This window comes from Oncorhynchus gorbuscha, linkage group LG25 (genome assembly GCF_021184085.1).
Source record: "Oncorhynchus gorbuscha isolate QuinsamMale2020 ecotype Even-year linkage group LG25, OgorEven_v1.0, whole genome shotgun sequence".
NCBI lineage: Eukaryota > Metazoa > Chordata > Actinopteri > Salmoniformes > Salmonidae > Oncorhynchus > Oncorhynchus gorbuscha.
Genome location: NC_060197.1, coordinates 32,150,579 through 32,161,419, shown reverse-complemented (window position 1 = coordinate 32,161,419; position 10,841 = coordinate 32,150,579). Strand labels below are relative to the sequence as shown.

Sequence of the window (10,841 nt, the reverse complement as noted above, 5' to 3'; positions counted from 1 at the left end):
ATACCCCCTTATCTGTCAAGTTTTTATCCAATATGTTGTGAATACAATATCAAAAGTGATGAAGGAATTTATGTTAAGATAGGCATGTGATTTTAGTTTTTTAATGAGATAATAGTTTTTGATATCCTTTGCACATTAAGAAGCCATGCCCTGAGTGAGGTCAGAGAGCTTGTCAGCATGAGGGAACCCTCTTTTTGACCAAGAGTGAATAAAGGCTAAAGGATCGGTGCTCCCCACGCGGGACGGTTGACCTAACTTAGGTTCATGGGATTAGCATGAGGTTGTAAGTAACAAGAACATTTCCCAGGACATAGACATATCTGATATGGGAAGAAATCTTAAAATTCTTGTTAATCTACCTGCACTGTCCAATGCACAGTAGCTATTACAGTTAAATAATATCATTGTTTGAGGAGAGTGTACAATTATGAACTTGAAAATGTATTAATAAACCAATAAATATCAAATGGTTCATTCGATCAGTCTAAAATGTTGCACATCCACTGCTGCCATCTAGTTGCCAAAATCTAAATTGTGCCTGGGCTGGAATAATACATTATGGCCTTTTTCTTGAATTTCAAAGATGATGGTACAAACAAAAACCAAAATAACATGTTTTTTGTCTTTGTATTATCTTTTACCAGATCTAATGTGTTATATTCTCCTACATTAATTTCACATTTCCACAAACTTCAAAGTATTCCTTTCCAATGGTATCAATAATATGTATATCCTTGCTTCAGGTACTGAGCTTCAGGCAGTTAGATTTGGGTATGTCATTTTAGGCGAAAATTGAAGAAAAGTGTCCGATCCTTAAGAGGTTTTTGTGAATATAGTCTCTCTCTTCTTCCCTCTCTCCAGCTCTGTGTAATAAGCCATCATATTGTGTCAGTCCACTAGGGACCCTTGTCTCATGTAAAGGGTGTATGTTTTGTGTTATTATTTAGTTAGTTAATATATAAATAATTTAGCAAATTTGTGAAGTTCTGAATACTGAGCGAAGTTGGGGTTTTTGCAGATCCAAGAAGGTTACGACTGGTCAGAATGATGATTTGATAAGAGGTAATGATTAATAAGATTACTGTTTATCGATGAAATAGGTAAAGACCTTATAGGGTTTAATTCGGGAGATGGTAAACAATTTCTTCCATGGTGCCCCAAATCCTAATGAGTTAATTGTTGCATGATTAATTTAATCGGGTAACAATTAAATGTAGTTAGTGGATTAAATACATTACAGTCATCCAATTAATGAAAGTAAAGTCAGTGAGAGAAGGACAGTACCGTCTAGCCATTCTCCGAAGTACTTGTATGAGGTGACTACCTCAAGCTCTAAACCCTCAGAGGTAGTAAACACACCGGTGGGGTGAGGGGCATTCTTCCACCCAAAACACATGACCATTGTTATGACAGTGTTCAGAACAAGGGTAAGGGCAGAGAATTCTTGTTGGACACTAAGAAAGCATTGTTGTAGGATGTATGAGTTAATATATAAAACGACGCAAGATTCAAGACTTCGTGCTTTTTAGCTAAAATTATTGTACAGAATTCTTGCCACCAATTTTCTTTTGAATATTTGGGGCATGAAATCATTACAGCTCTGAAGATTTTGTTGTGAGGATACAGAATCAATAGACCATTTGTTTTGGTATTGCCTGTTTCTGGTGTCACGGGCATCGTAAGAAGTGGACCAAGGTGCAGCGTTGTGAGCGTACATATACCTTTTAATTAGAATGTCGCCAATAAAAACAATAAACAATACAAAATGACCGTGACGCTTAACAGGGCTATTGTGCCTCTAACAAAGGGAACTACCCACAACGAAAGGAGGGGAAAAGGGTTACCTAAGTATGGTTCCCAATCAGAGACAACGATAGACAGCTGTCCCTGATTGAGAACCATACCCGGCCAAAACATAGAAATAAAGAAACATAGAATGCCCACCCAAATCACACCCTGACCAAACCAAAATAGAGACATAAAAAGGCTCTCTCAGGTCAGGGCGTGGCAGTACCCCCCCCCCCAAAGGTGCGGACTCCAGCCACAAAATCTGAACCTATAGGGGAGGGTCCGGGTGGGCATCTATCCACGGTGGCGGCTCTAGTGCAGGACGTTGACTCAGCTCCACCTCTGGCTCACCCCACTTTGGTAGCACTACTGGTGTGGGGACCCTCGCCACCGACCCCGGACTGGGGACCCTCTCTGCGGGCCCCGGACTGGGCACCCTCGTTGCCGGCACCGGACTAGGCACCCTCGCTGCAAAAACCCCAACCTTGCTCTTAAAATGTATTTTAACTCGGCAAGTCAGTTGAGAAGAAATTTGTATTTCCAATGAAGGGCTACCCTGGCCAAACCTGGATGACGCTGGGCCAATTGTGCGCCACCCATTGGACTCCCAATCACAGCCAGATCTGATTCAGCCTGGATTCAAACCAGGGACTGTAGTGTCACTTCTTGTACTGAGATGCAGTGCCTTAGACCGCTGCCCCACTCGAGAGCCCATAACGCAAGGTTGACCTGTCATGATATAATGCTTGATTGCTTTTTTTTGCACTTGATGCACTTTGAGATTCTATGAAAATCACTCTAGAAATGTAATACATTCTTATAACGAAGCTTCATTTACACCTTCCGCTTCCACAACATCTGTGAGGTCCGCAAAAAAAGAGTGGCAATATTGAAACCTTATGCAGACGAGAGTAGATGCTCGAATGAAGTAGAAGATCCAAATTAGGCGTTAGACTTCACTGTTTTACCACTGTAGTGTTATTAGAGTAATGGCGGTCGCATGGAAGGTGTGAGGATGAAGTCTAACAAACATTGTTATGAAACAAGAGAAAGAATATTAGATGTTACATTACCAATTCTGTCCCAAATTTTCCACCTTTTGACTAATTCAGAATAATTTTCTGTGATTGGCGTAGAGAGAGAACCAAACTTGCTGTCTGGATCTCCAGTTAATTGTGTGTTCTATAGGTGTAGCAGTGCAGTAGGGGAGACTTCATTACCTTGTTAGTCAGGTGGTTTATAGGACTCTACTTGGGTTCTAAGCAATTCTTACTCACTCTCATAGTCTCTTAAGGAGGAGAGAACAAGTGCCAGTTGTCCTGTACCAGTATCCCGAGGAAAGTAAATCATTTATTTGTTAGAACTAATCAACTGGGTAAAGAGAGCGGTCATAAATTATGCACTTGGAATTTTTTCTTGACTTTTGAATGTCTCTTGCTCATTAATAAGCAACTCAGTCCTCAGGCATCTTAGCTAATTTTTGATGCCGCATCAGTTTCATCCAGAACTGCTCTTTTTTGGGGAGGTTGCCTGTTTTGCATGTTATGTTGGCATTAATACGTGTCACATATCAATTTGCGAAAAATCTTTTTTTTTTTACAATAATTGAGTTAATAAAGCCACATACAAACATGGCCTCTTTTTTGCTTTCTTGAGTAAGGCAGCTGTAAAATGCAGGTGTTTCAGCCTAGCTCAGTGCTTTCTGTGGTGGTGGGGCAGCCAGTGGAAAATACGGAGCGCAGGGGTTGGTAATGTTCTCTAGTTGCGCCGTGATTGGCTCAGTGTGGTGACACTCATTGGGACACTACGCCACCGCCAAATCTAAGGGTAGACCTAAAAAATTAAAGTCCCTTGGGTGCTGCCATAGAGTTACATTAGAAGTGCCTGTTCGAGAAGGCTCAAGGTCATTGGCCACGGGTTTTAAGGACTCCAACTTAAATGTATGTAAACTTCCAACTTCAACTGTATACTTTAGGTAAAAAAGTAAGCTGTGTAGTAGGCTGCGAGTAGCCCATGTGCCTCACCCTAATCATTTGGTCCCTTTTCCGCTCTTAATTTCACTTACTGTTCTGACTTGGTGGTACACATGTAGCCTATAACCTGTTTTAGAGAAATGTAATCAATGAATATTGTAAGAACTTACATTTTCTGCTAAAATGCCTATTTTATTTATCCTACTGTTCTGACTTTGTGTACAGGGAGAACAATGTAAGAGTGGCCCATGTTCTGAATTCTGGCGCTGTACATTTGCTGAACAAATAGTTATATTGACTATATCCATCTTAGCTTGCTCATTAATGTCTTAATCAAAATCACCGATAGCGTCTTATATTGTCGTCCCCTTATTATGCCATAGTTTGTACATGTCAATTGTTAGTAGAAACCACAGTTGTTTAATCAAGTCAGTCATATCATCTATGTTTTTTTAAAGGCAGTAAATGAGGCTAAATGTTTCGCTGCCAGACATGGTTCCGGTGATAACCAGGTGTAGCAGTGGTAAGGTGTTGGGACTGCTGTTGGAACAGCTTTATGTTGGCCCTAACGGTTTGTGGGCACCGTTTGTCACCGTTATAGTGCAATTCATGTATTGTTTAGTGTAGTGTTGTGTAGTGGCTTTGCAGGCATGCATCCAATTTTTTATATTTTTTATTTGCCCCACCAAGATTCACATGCTAAAATTTCCACTGGGTAACTTACAAGGTCAAAGTGCAACGAATATGAACAAATTAAGATCCTACAGCTGTATAAACAGTGCAACTGGTCGGGGTCCAATGGGATGTAGATACATTAGCATTTTCACTAATATCCAGGCTGTTTTCAAATATCACCCTATTTGCTTTATAGTGTGCTAATTTTCATCAGAGCCCTATGGTTCCTGGTCAAACGTACTGCACTAAAAAGGGAACAGGGTACCTTTTGGGACTCGCACCAAGTCTAACACTGGGTTACTGGCCTGGGATTGAGCCCCAACACTTAATTGATTGAAGCAATTTTTGGGCAGCAGAGGTCTCACCTAGGTGGTATAGGTGAGAATACACATGTTTTATACTGCACTTCAACACTGCTAGGACTAGCCTCTGCAACCCCCCGAGCTAGAATATGGAATAAAACGTTTTAGGCAATGCTTACCAAATACTAAACACTCTCATATGGCTGCAATGATGCGATTCCTGTTTGTTTCCTGGCTGCTCAGTAAACATCCCGCTGATATACATAATTATGTTCCTCCAATGCACCACCGGTATTATAATTTATCGCTGAATCCAGTAAACCCTTAGTCCCGTTGTTACCAAATTATATAGTCGCCATAAAACTCAACAGAAAATACACTTATCCGGCCCTCCTGTGATGCAGCCACAAGTTGATAATCAACAGCATCATCAATATCAACAACTTGGCTGTTACAAAATATGCTTTAGGGTTCCCACCTGTTCCCTTCATTTTCTAATACATAGTATTTGAATAATGAATAAAATAGACATCTTTTTAGGTTGAATGTTCTCATGATTTATTGAAGATCTGTCAACTGGTGAGCACAGGATGTCATTCAGTATACAGCTAGTCTCATAAGAGAATACTTTTGAAGTCCAGGGGCCAAATGTATCAAGCGTCTCAAAGTAGGAATGTTGATACCGGATCAGTTTAATGAATCAGATTATGGACAGGTCCTTGTCATGGATCCCTCCGGAACTTTCATCACGCACACCTGTCCCCTATTCCCACTGATTAGTATTTGTATATATGCACCCTTTGGTTTCCATTGGGGGGGTCAATTCTTTTTCCAATGTCCGTTGCTGCGTGTGAGTACCTGTGCTGTGTGTATTGGGCTTTCGTGCCCTTGTGGATTGTGCAGATTATTACAGGGCTCGTCCCGTGTGACAATCATTGTGCATGGGTGTTATTTATTCGATGTACTTCTTGCTCTTTTGTTTGGGATTCAACCCTGTGTTTTTCTTACGTGTTTGTTTGGTCTTTGTCCCCGTGCCTTTACACGGTACGCCGTAATTTGGGGCTTAATAAAAAACTACTACGCATTCCTGCGTCTGTCTCCCGATCTTTCATGCCAACGTGACAGCCCTGATCCTAAAAATTCAAGACCTGGACCATTCTGTAATGAAAGACCTGACACATCATTGAACTTTATTTCCACACCTAGTCATCAACCCTCAGAAATATATTCAAATGAGTCGTATCTCTGTTTAGCTTAGATTGAATGATGACCTAAAGCCCACAGGTATAATGTATTCCGTTGCAGTTACAATGTATTTTAAGACTTGAGTCATGAGAATGTTTCAGTTTCTCAAGGCCATGGAATATATGCAAAGTGTCTCCCTCACCTTGATTTTTACCTCAGCCAATTAAAGCTAGAATGAAAGCTTTGTCTGTGAATTTGAGTGGTTACATTTCTCAAGCCCCATCCCTAAGGTTTTTTACACTAGTCAACATGTGCTCCCGGATTGAGCTTAAGGGAGTAAGCCGTGTAATGTGCACTTGCACACTACCTCGTCACCTGGGTCTATTACCTCAGTCTGTGGCCATGGTAGTCCCTGTAGAGGTCATTTGCATACTTTATAGCTCTGGGTAAAAGGGGAAGGAGGAAGGAAAGTAGAAAAGGGATAGAGAGAGATAGTGGGCTCAGAGGAAAGAGGGTGATGATAAGAGTCACAGGAACTTGTTTGGAGTTTGCACTGGGTCATTGTCATCTGGGGACTCCTAAATATGTGCAGAGAATAATTATATTCTAAAGATCTAGGAGGTAAGTTGCTCATAAATATAATTTTTGGTAACACTTGACGGTACAGAAATTAATTACATAGAAATTACATGAGAAGTGTGTAGTTACACAGTAATAACCTATAACATACTTGTGTGTCTTTGGGATTTATCAAAAACTACTACCTCTAAGCATCATTGGTACCCGTTACCAATTGTGTGTTTTGTAACTACATGTTACATAGCAAGGCCTCATGTGATGCCCTGGGCTGTTATTGTTGCTAGCTAGTTTCCTCCTGGGGCTATTTGCATCTTAGCAGTCGCTCTTATCCAGAGAGACTTCAGGAGCAATTAGTGTTAAGTGCACAGACAGATTTGTGTACCTAATTATCTTGGGGATTTGAACCAGCAACCTTTCAGGCTACTGGCCCAATGCTCTTAAACTCTAGGCTACCTGTAGCCCATGACTGGGTCATTACTGCTGGTTTATGAAATTCAGTGCACAAGGTTGAGAGCACAGGAGGTTGGTGGCACCTTAATTGGGAAGGAGAGTCTCGTGGTAATGGCTGGAGCGGAATGAGTAGAATGGTATCAAATGCATCAATGTGTTTGATGTATTCAATATCATTCCACTCTTTCCACTCCAGCCATTACCACAAGCCCGTCCTCCTCAATTAAGATTTCCATGGTTTCCATGTGTTTGATGCCATTCCATTTGCTCCGTTCCAGCCATTATTATGAGCCGCCATCCCCTAAGAAGCCTCCACTGGTTCAGAGTTAGTTTACACTGTGTAGTTATTATATTACCACGAGGGGTACAATTATTTCATAAGTTCTGTCTAATGTAAATGATTTTTTTTTGATACATGCTTCTGTAATTTTGTGTATAATGAATTATAACTGGAAATCGTTTTGAATTAATCAGATAAAGCACAAGATATACAGTGCAACATACTGTATGAACAAGATACAAGATTTACATTAAAAGACACAGTATGACCAATATATAAAATATATAGCACAAGATATGACCAAGATAAAAGATGTACATTACAATATATTATATGAACAAGAGACAAGATATACAGTACAATATATTATATGAACAAGAGACAAGATATACAGTACAATATATTATATGAACAAGAGACAAGATATACAGTACAATATATTATATGAACAAGAGACAAGATATACAGTACAATATATTATATGAACAAGAGACAAGATATACAGTACAATATATTATATGAACAAGAGACAAGATATACAGTACAATATATTATATGAACAAGAGACAAGATATACAGTACAAGAGATGAACAAGACAGTAGAGGGCTTCACTGGCCCAAAAAGTTGGATGCCACCATGATTACGGAGAGTTTTGAATGAATTGTGAATGATGATGAGTAAGAAAGTTACAGACACACAAATGTCATACCCCCAAGACATGATAACCTCTCGTCATTACAATAACAGGGGAGGTTAGTATTTTTGGGGGGGTATGATATTTGTGTGTATGTAAATGTCTCACTCATCATCACGATTCATTCAGAACTATCCGTAACCATGGTAGCATCCACATGAATGTATTAGAGTTTAGAAACATTCTATTCTCATTTACAATAAATGTGGTTCCAAAATGACACAATACATTATTTACCATTCATTTCTATTGGGCACAAACCAATCTGAAACACAACCAAAACAAACAGCAAACGCATCCAAGCATGCTAGGAATATGGGACCAAATATTTTTTTGTGACTACATGAATACACCTATAAGTGAATTTGTCTGGAATTGTATCATTTCACATCCAAAGTGCTGGATTACAGGGCAAAAACAACAACAAAATTGTCACCTTCCCAATACTTATGGAGTTCCCTGGCTTTGCTTTTGGACAAGCTGGTTGTCTCCATAATGCTTACCTTCAGCAATAGCTGTAACAAGTGAAAAACAAACATTGATTGACATGTATTAGCTTAATATCTTCTCTAATGTGTGCTAAACATCAGTGGAGGCTGCTGAGGGGAGGACGGCTCATAATAATGGCTGGAACAGAGTACAAGATTCCACCAATTCCACTCCAACCATTACCACGAGCCTATCCTCCCCAATTAAGGTGCCTCTAACCTCCTGTGCTAAACATGCAGTAAGTTGGTGCTAATATGGCTAATTAGCGACTAACAATTGAGTAATAGGCACCAAATTATGATGAACTTAATGTTGTTGATGGATGCTAATATCATGCTGCTTTAAACATCTGAATAGCTTTAGTTCATGAGGCGTAGCGTTCTGTACAGTGACCCATTTTCAACATTTCACAAACAGTTTTGTTGTCAAGTTTTCACACTTAAAAGGGGCAATCTGGAACAAAGCCACCACTGCCACAATACATTTTATAGACAGAGCGGGATGGCTATGGATGCAAGGACTGAACATCCATGACATCATAATGTTCGTTTTATTCATATTTTGAAGCTGTACGGTCTTTGTTTACATTACATTCTGTACCAAAAATGAAGTATTCTTCCAGAATCAATGTCTATATATAATTAAATTAAAAGACTACCCCTTTAACACAGAGATAACACAATAGCTTTGATGCAGAAAATTTGCATATAATCCAGAATGTTATGAAGAGTGATCAGATGAATTGCAATTAATTGCAAAGTCCCTCTTTGCCATGCAAATGAACTGAATCCCCCAAAAACATTTCCACTGCATTTCAGCCCTGCCACAAAAGGACCAGCTAACATCATGTCAGTGATTCTCTCGTTTACACAGCTGTGAGTGTGGACGAGGACAAGGCTGGAGATCACTCTGTCATGCTGATTGAGTTTGAATAACATACTGGAAGCTTCAAAAGGTGGATAGTGCTTGGATTCATTGTTCTTCCTCTGTCAACCACGGCTACTTGCAAAGAAACATATTCCGTCATCATTGCTCTGCACAAAGAGGGCTTCACAGGCAAGGATATTGCTGCCAGTAAGATTGCACCTAAATCAACCATTTATCAGATCATCAAGAACTTCAAGGAGAGCGGTTCAATTGTTGTGAAGAAGGCTTCAGGGTGCCCAAGAAAGTCCAGCAAGCACCAGGAACGTCTCCTAAAGTTGTTTCAGCTGTGGGATCAGGGCACCACCAGTACAGAGCTTGCTCGGGAATGGCAGGCAGGTGTGAGTGCATCTGCATGCACAGTAAGGCAAACACTTTTGGGAGGATGGCCTGGTGTCAAGAAGGGCAGCAAAGAAGTGACTTATCTCCAGGAAAAACATCAGGGACAGACTGATATTCTGGAAAAGGTACAGGGATTGGACTGCTGAGGACTGGGGTAAAGTCATTTTCTCTGATGAATCCCCTTTCTGATTGTTTGGGTCATCCGGAAGAAAGCTTGTCCTGAGAATACAAGGTGAGAGCTACCATCAGTCCTGTGTCATTCCAACAGTAAAGTATCCTGAGACCATTCATGTGTGGGGTTGCTTCTCAGCCAAGGGAGTGGGCTCACTCACAATTTTGCCTAAGAACACAACCATGAATAAAGAATGGTACCAACACATCCTCCGAGAGCAACTTCTCCCAACCATCCAGGAACAGTTTGGTGACGAACAATGCCTTTTCCAGCATGATGGAGCACCTTGCCATAAGGCAAAAGTGATAACTAAGTGGCTTGGGGAACAAAACATCAACATTTTGGGTCCATGGCCAGGAAACTCCCCAGACCTTAATAATCCCATTGTGAACTTGTGGTCAATCCTCAAGAGGCAGGTAGACAAACAAAACCCCACAAATTCTGACAAACTCCAAGCGTTTATTATGCAAGAATGGGCTGCCATCAGTCAGGATGTGGCCCAGAAGTTATTTGACAGCATGCCAGGATGGATTGCAGAGGTCTTGAAAAAGAAGGATCAACACTGCAAATATTGACTCTTTGCATCAACTTCATGTAATTGTCAATAAAAGCCTTTGACACTTATGAAATGCTTGTAATTATACTTCAGTATTCCATAGTAACATCTGACAAAAATATCTGAAGACACTGAAGCAGCAAACTTTATGGAAACTCATATTTGTGTCATTCTCAAAACTATTGGCCACGGCTGTATAGCTGGAGTTTACACAAAGTGGGTTGAGCATCCCTTAATGGGAAAATTCACTCTATGTACAAAGTTAGACATCAAGCCATATCTAGTTTTGTTAACCTGGTCACTGTCTCCAAATGGAAGGAAACCATTATGTGTCATTTGGGTGAATGATCCATTTAATGTTTTGTGAGTGCCGACTGAACTTTTTCAGGTGAAGGTCAAGGCAATCGTTTTAACCACATACATTTTCTCCT

General features: G+C 40.3%; 1 protein-coding gene across 1 annotated transcript in view; it reads left to right on the top strand.

The window, feature by feature from the left end:
* Nucleotides 1-6,417: 6,417 nt before the first annotated feature.
* LOC124014229 (phospholipid-transporting ATPase ABCA1-like) overlaps nucleotides 6,418-10,841 on the top strand; it is a 290,281-nt gene continuing 285,857 nt past the window's right edge. The window contains exon 1 of the mRNA XM_046329029.1: nucleotides 6,418-6,544. The gene's annotated coding sequence lies outside the window, so the exon portion shown is untranslated. The remainder of the gene's footprint in view (nucleotides 6,545-10,841) is intronic.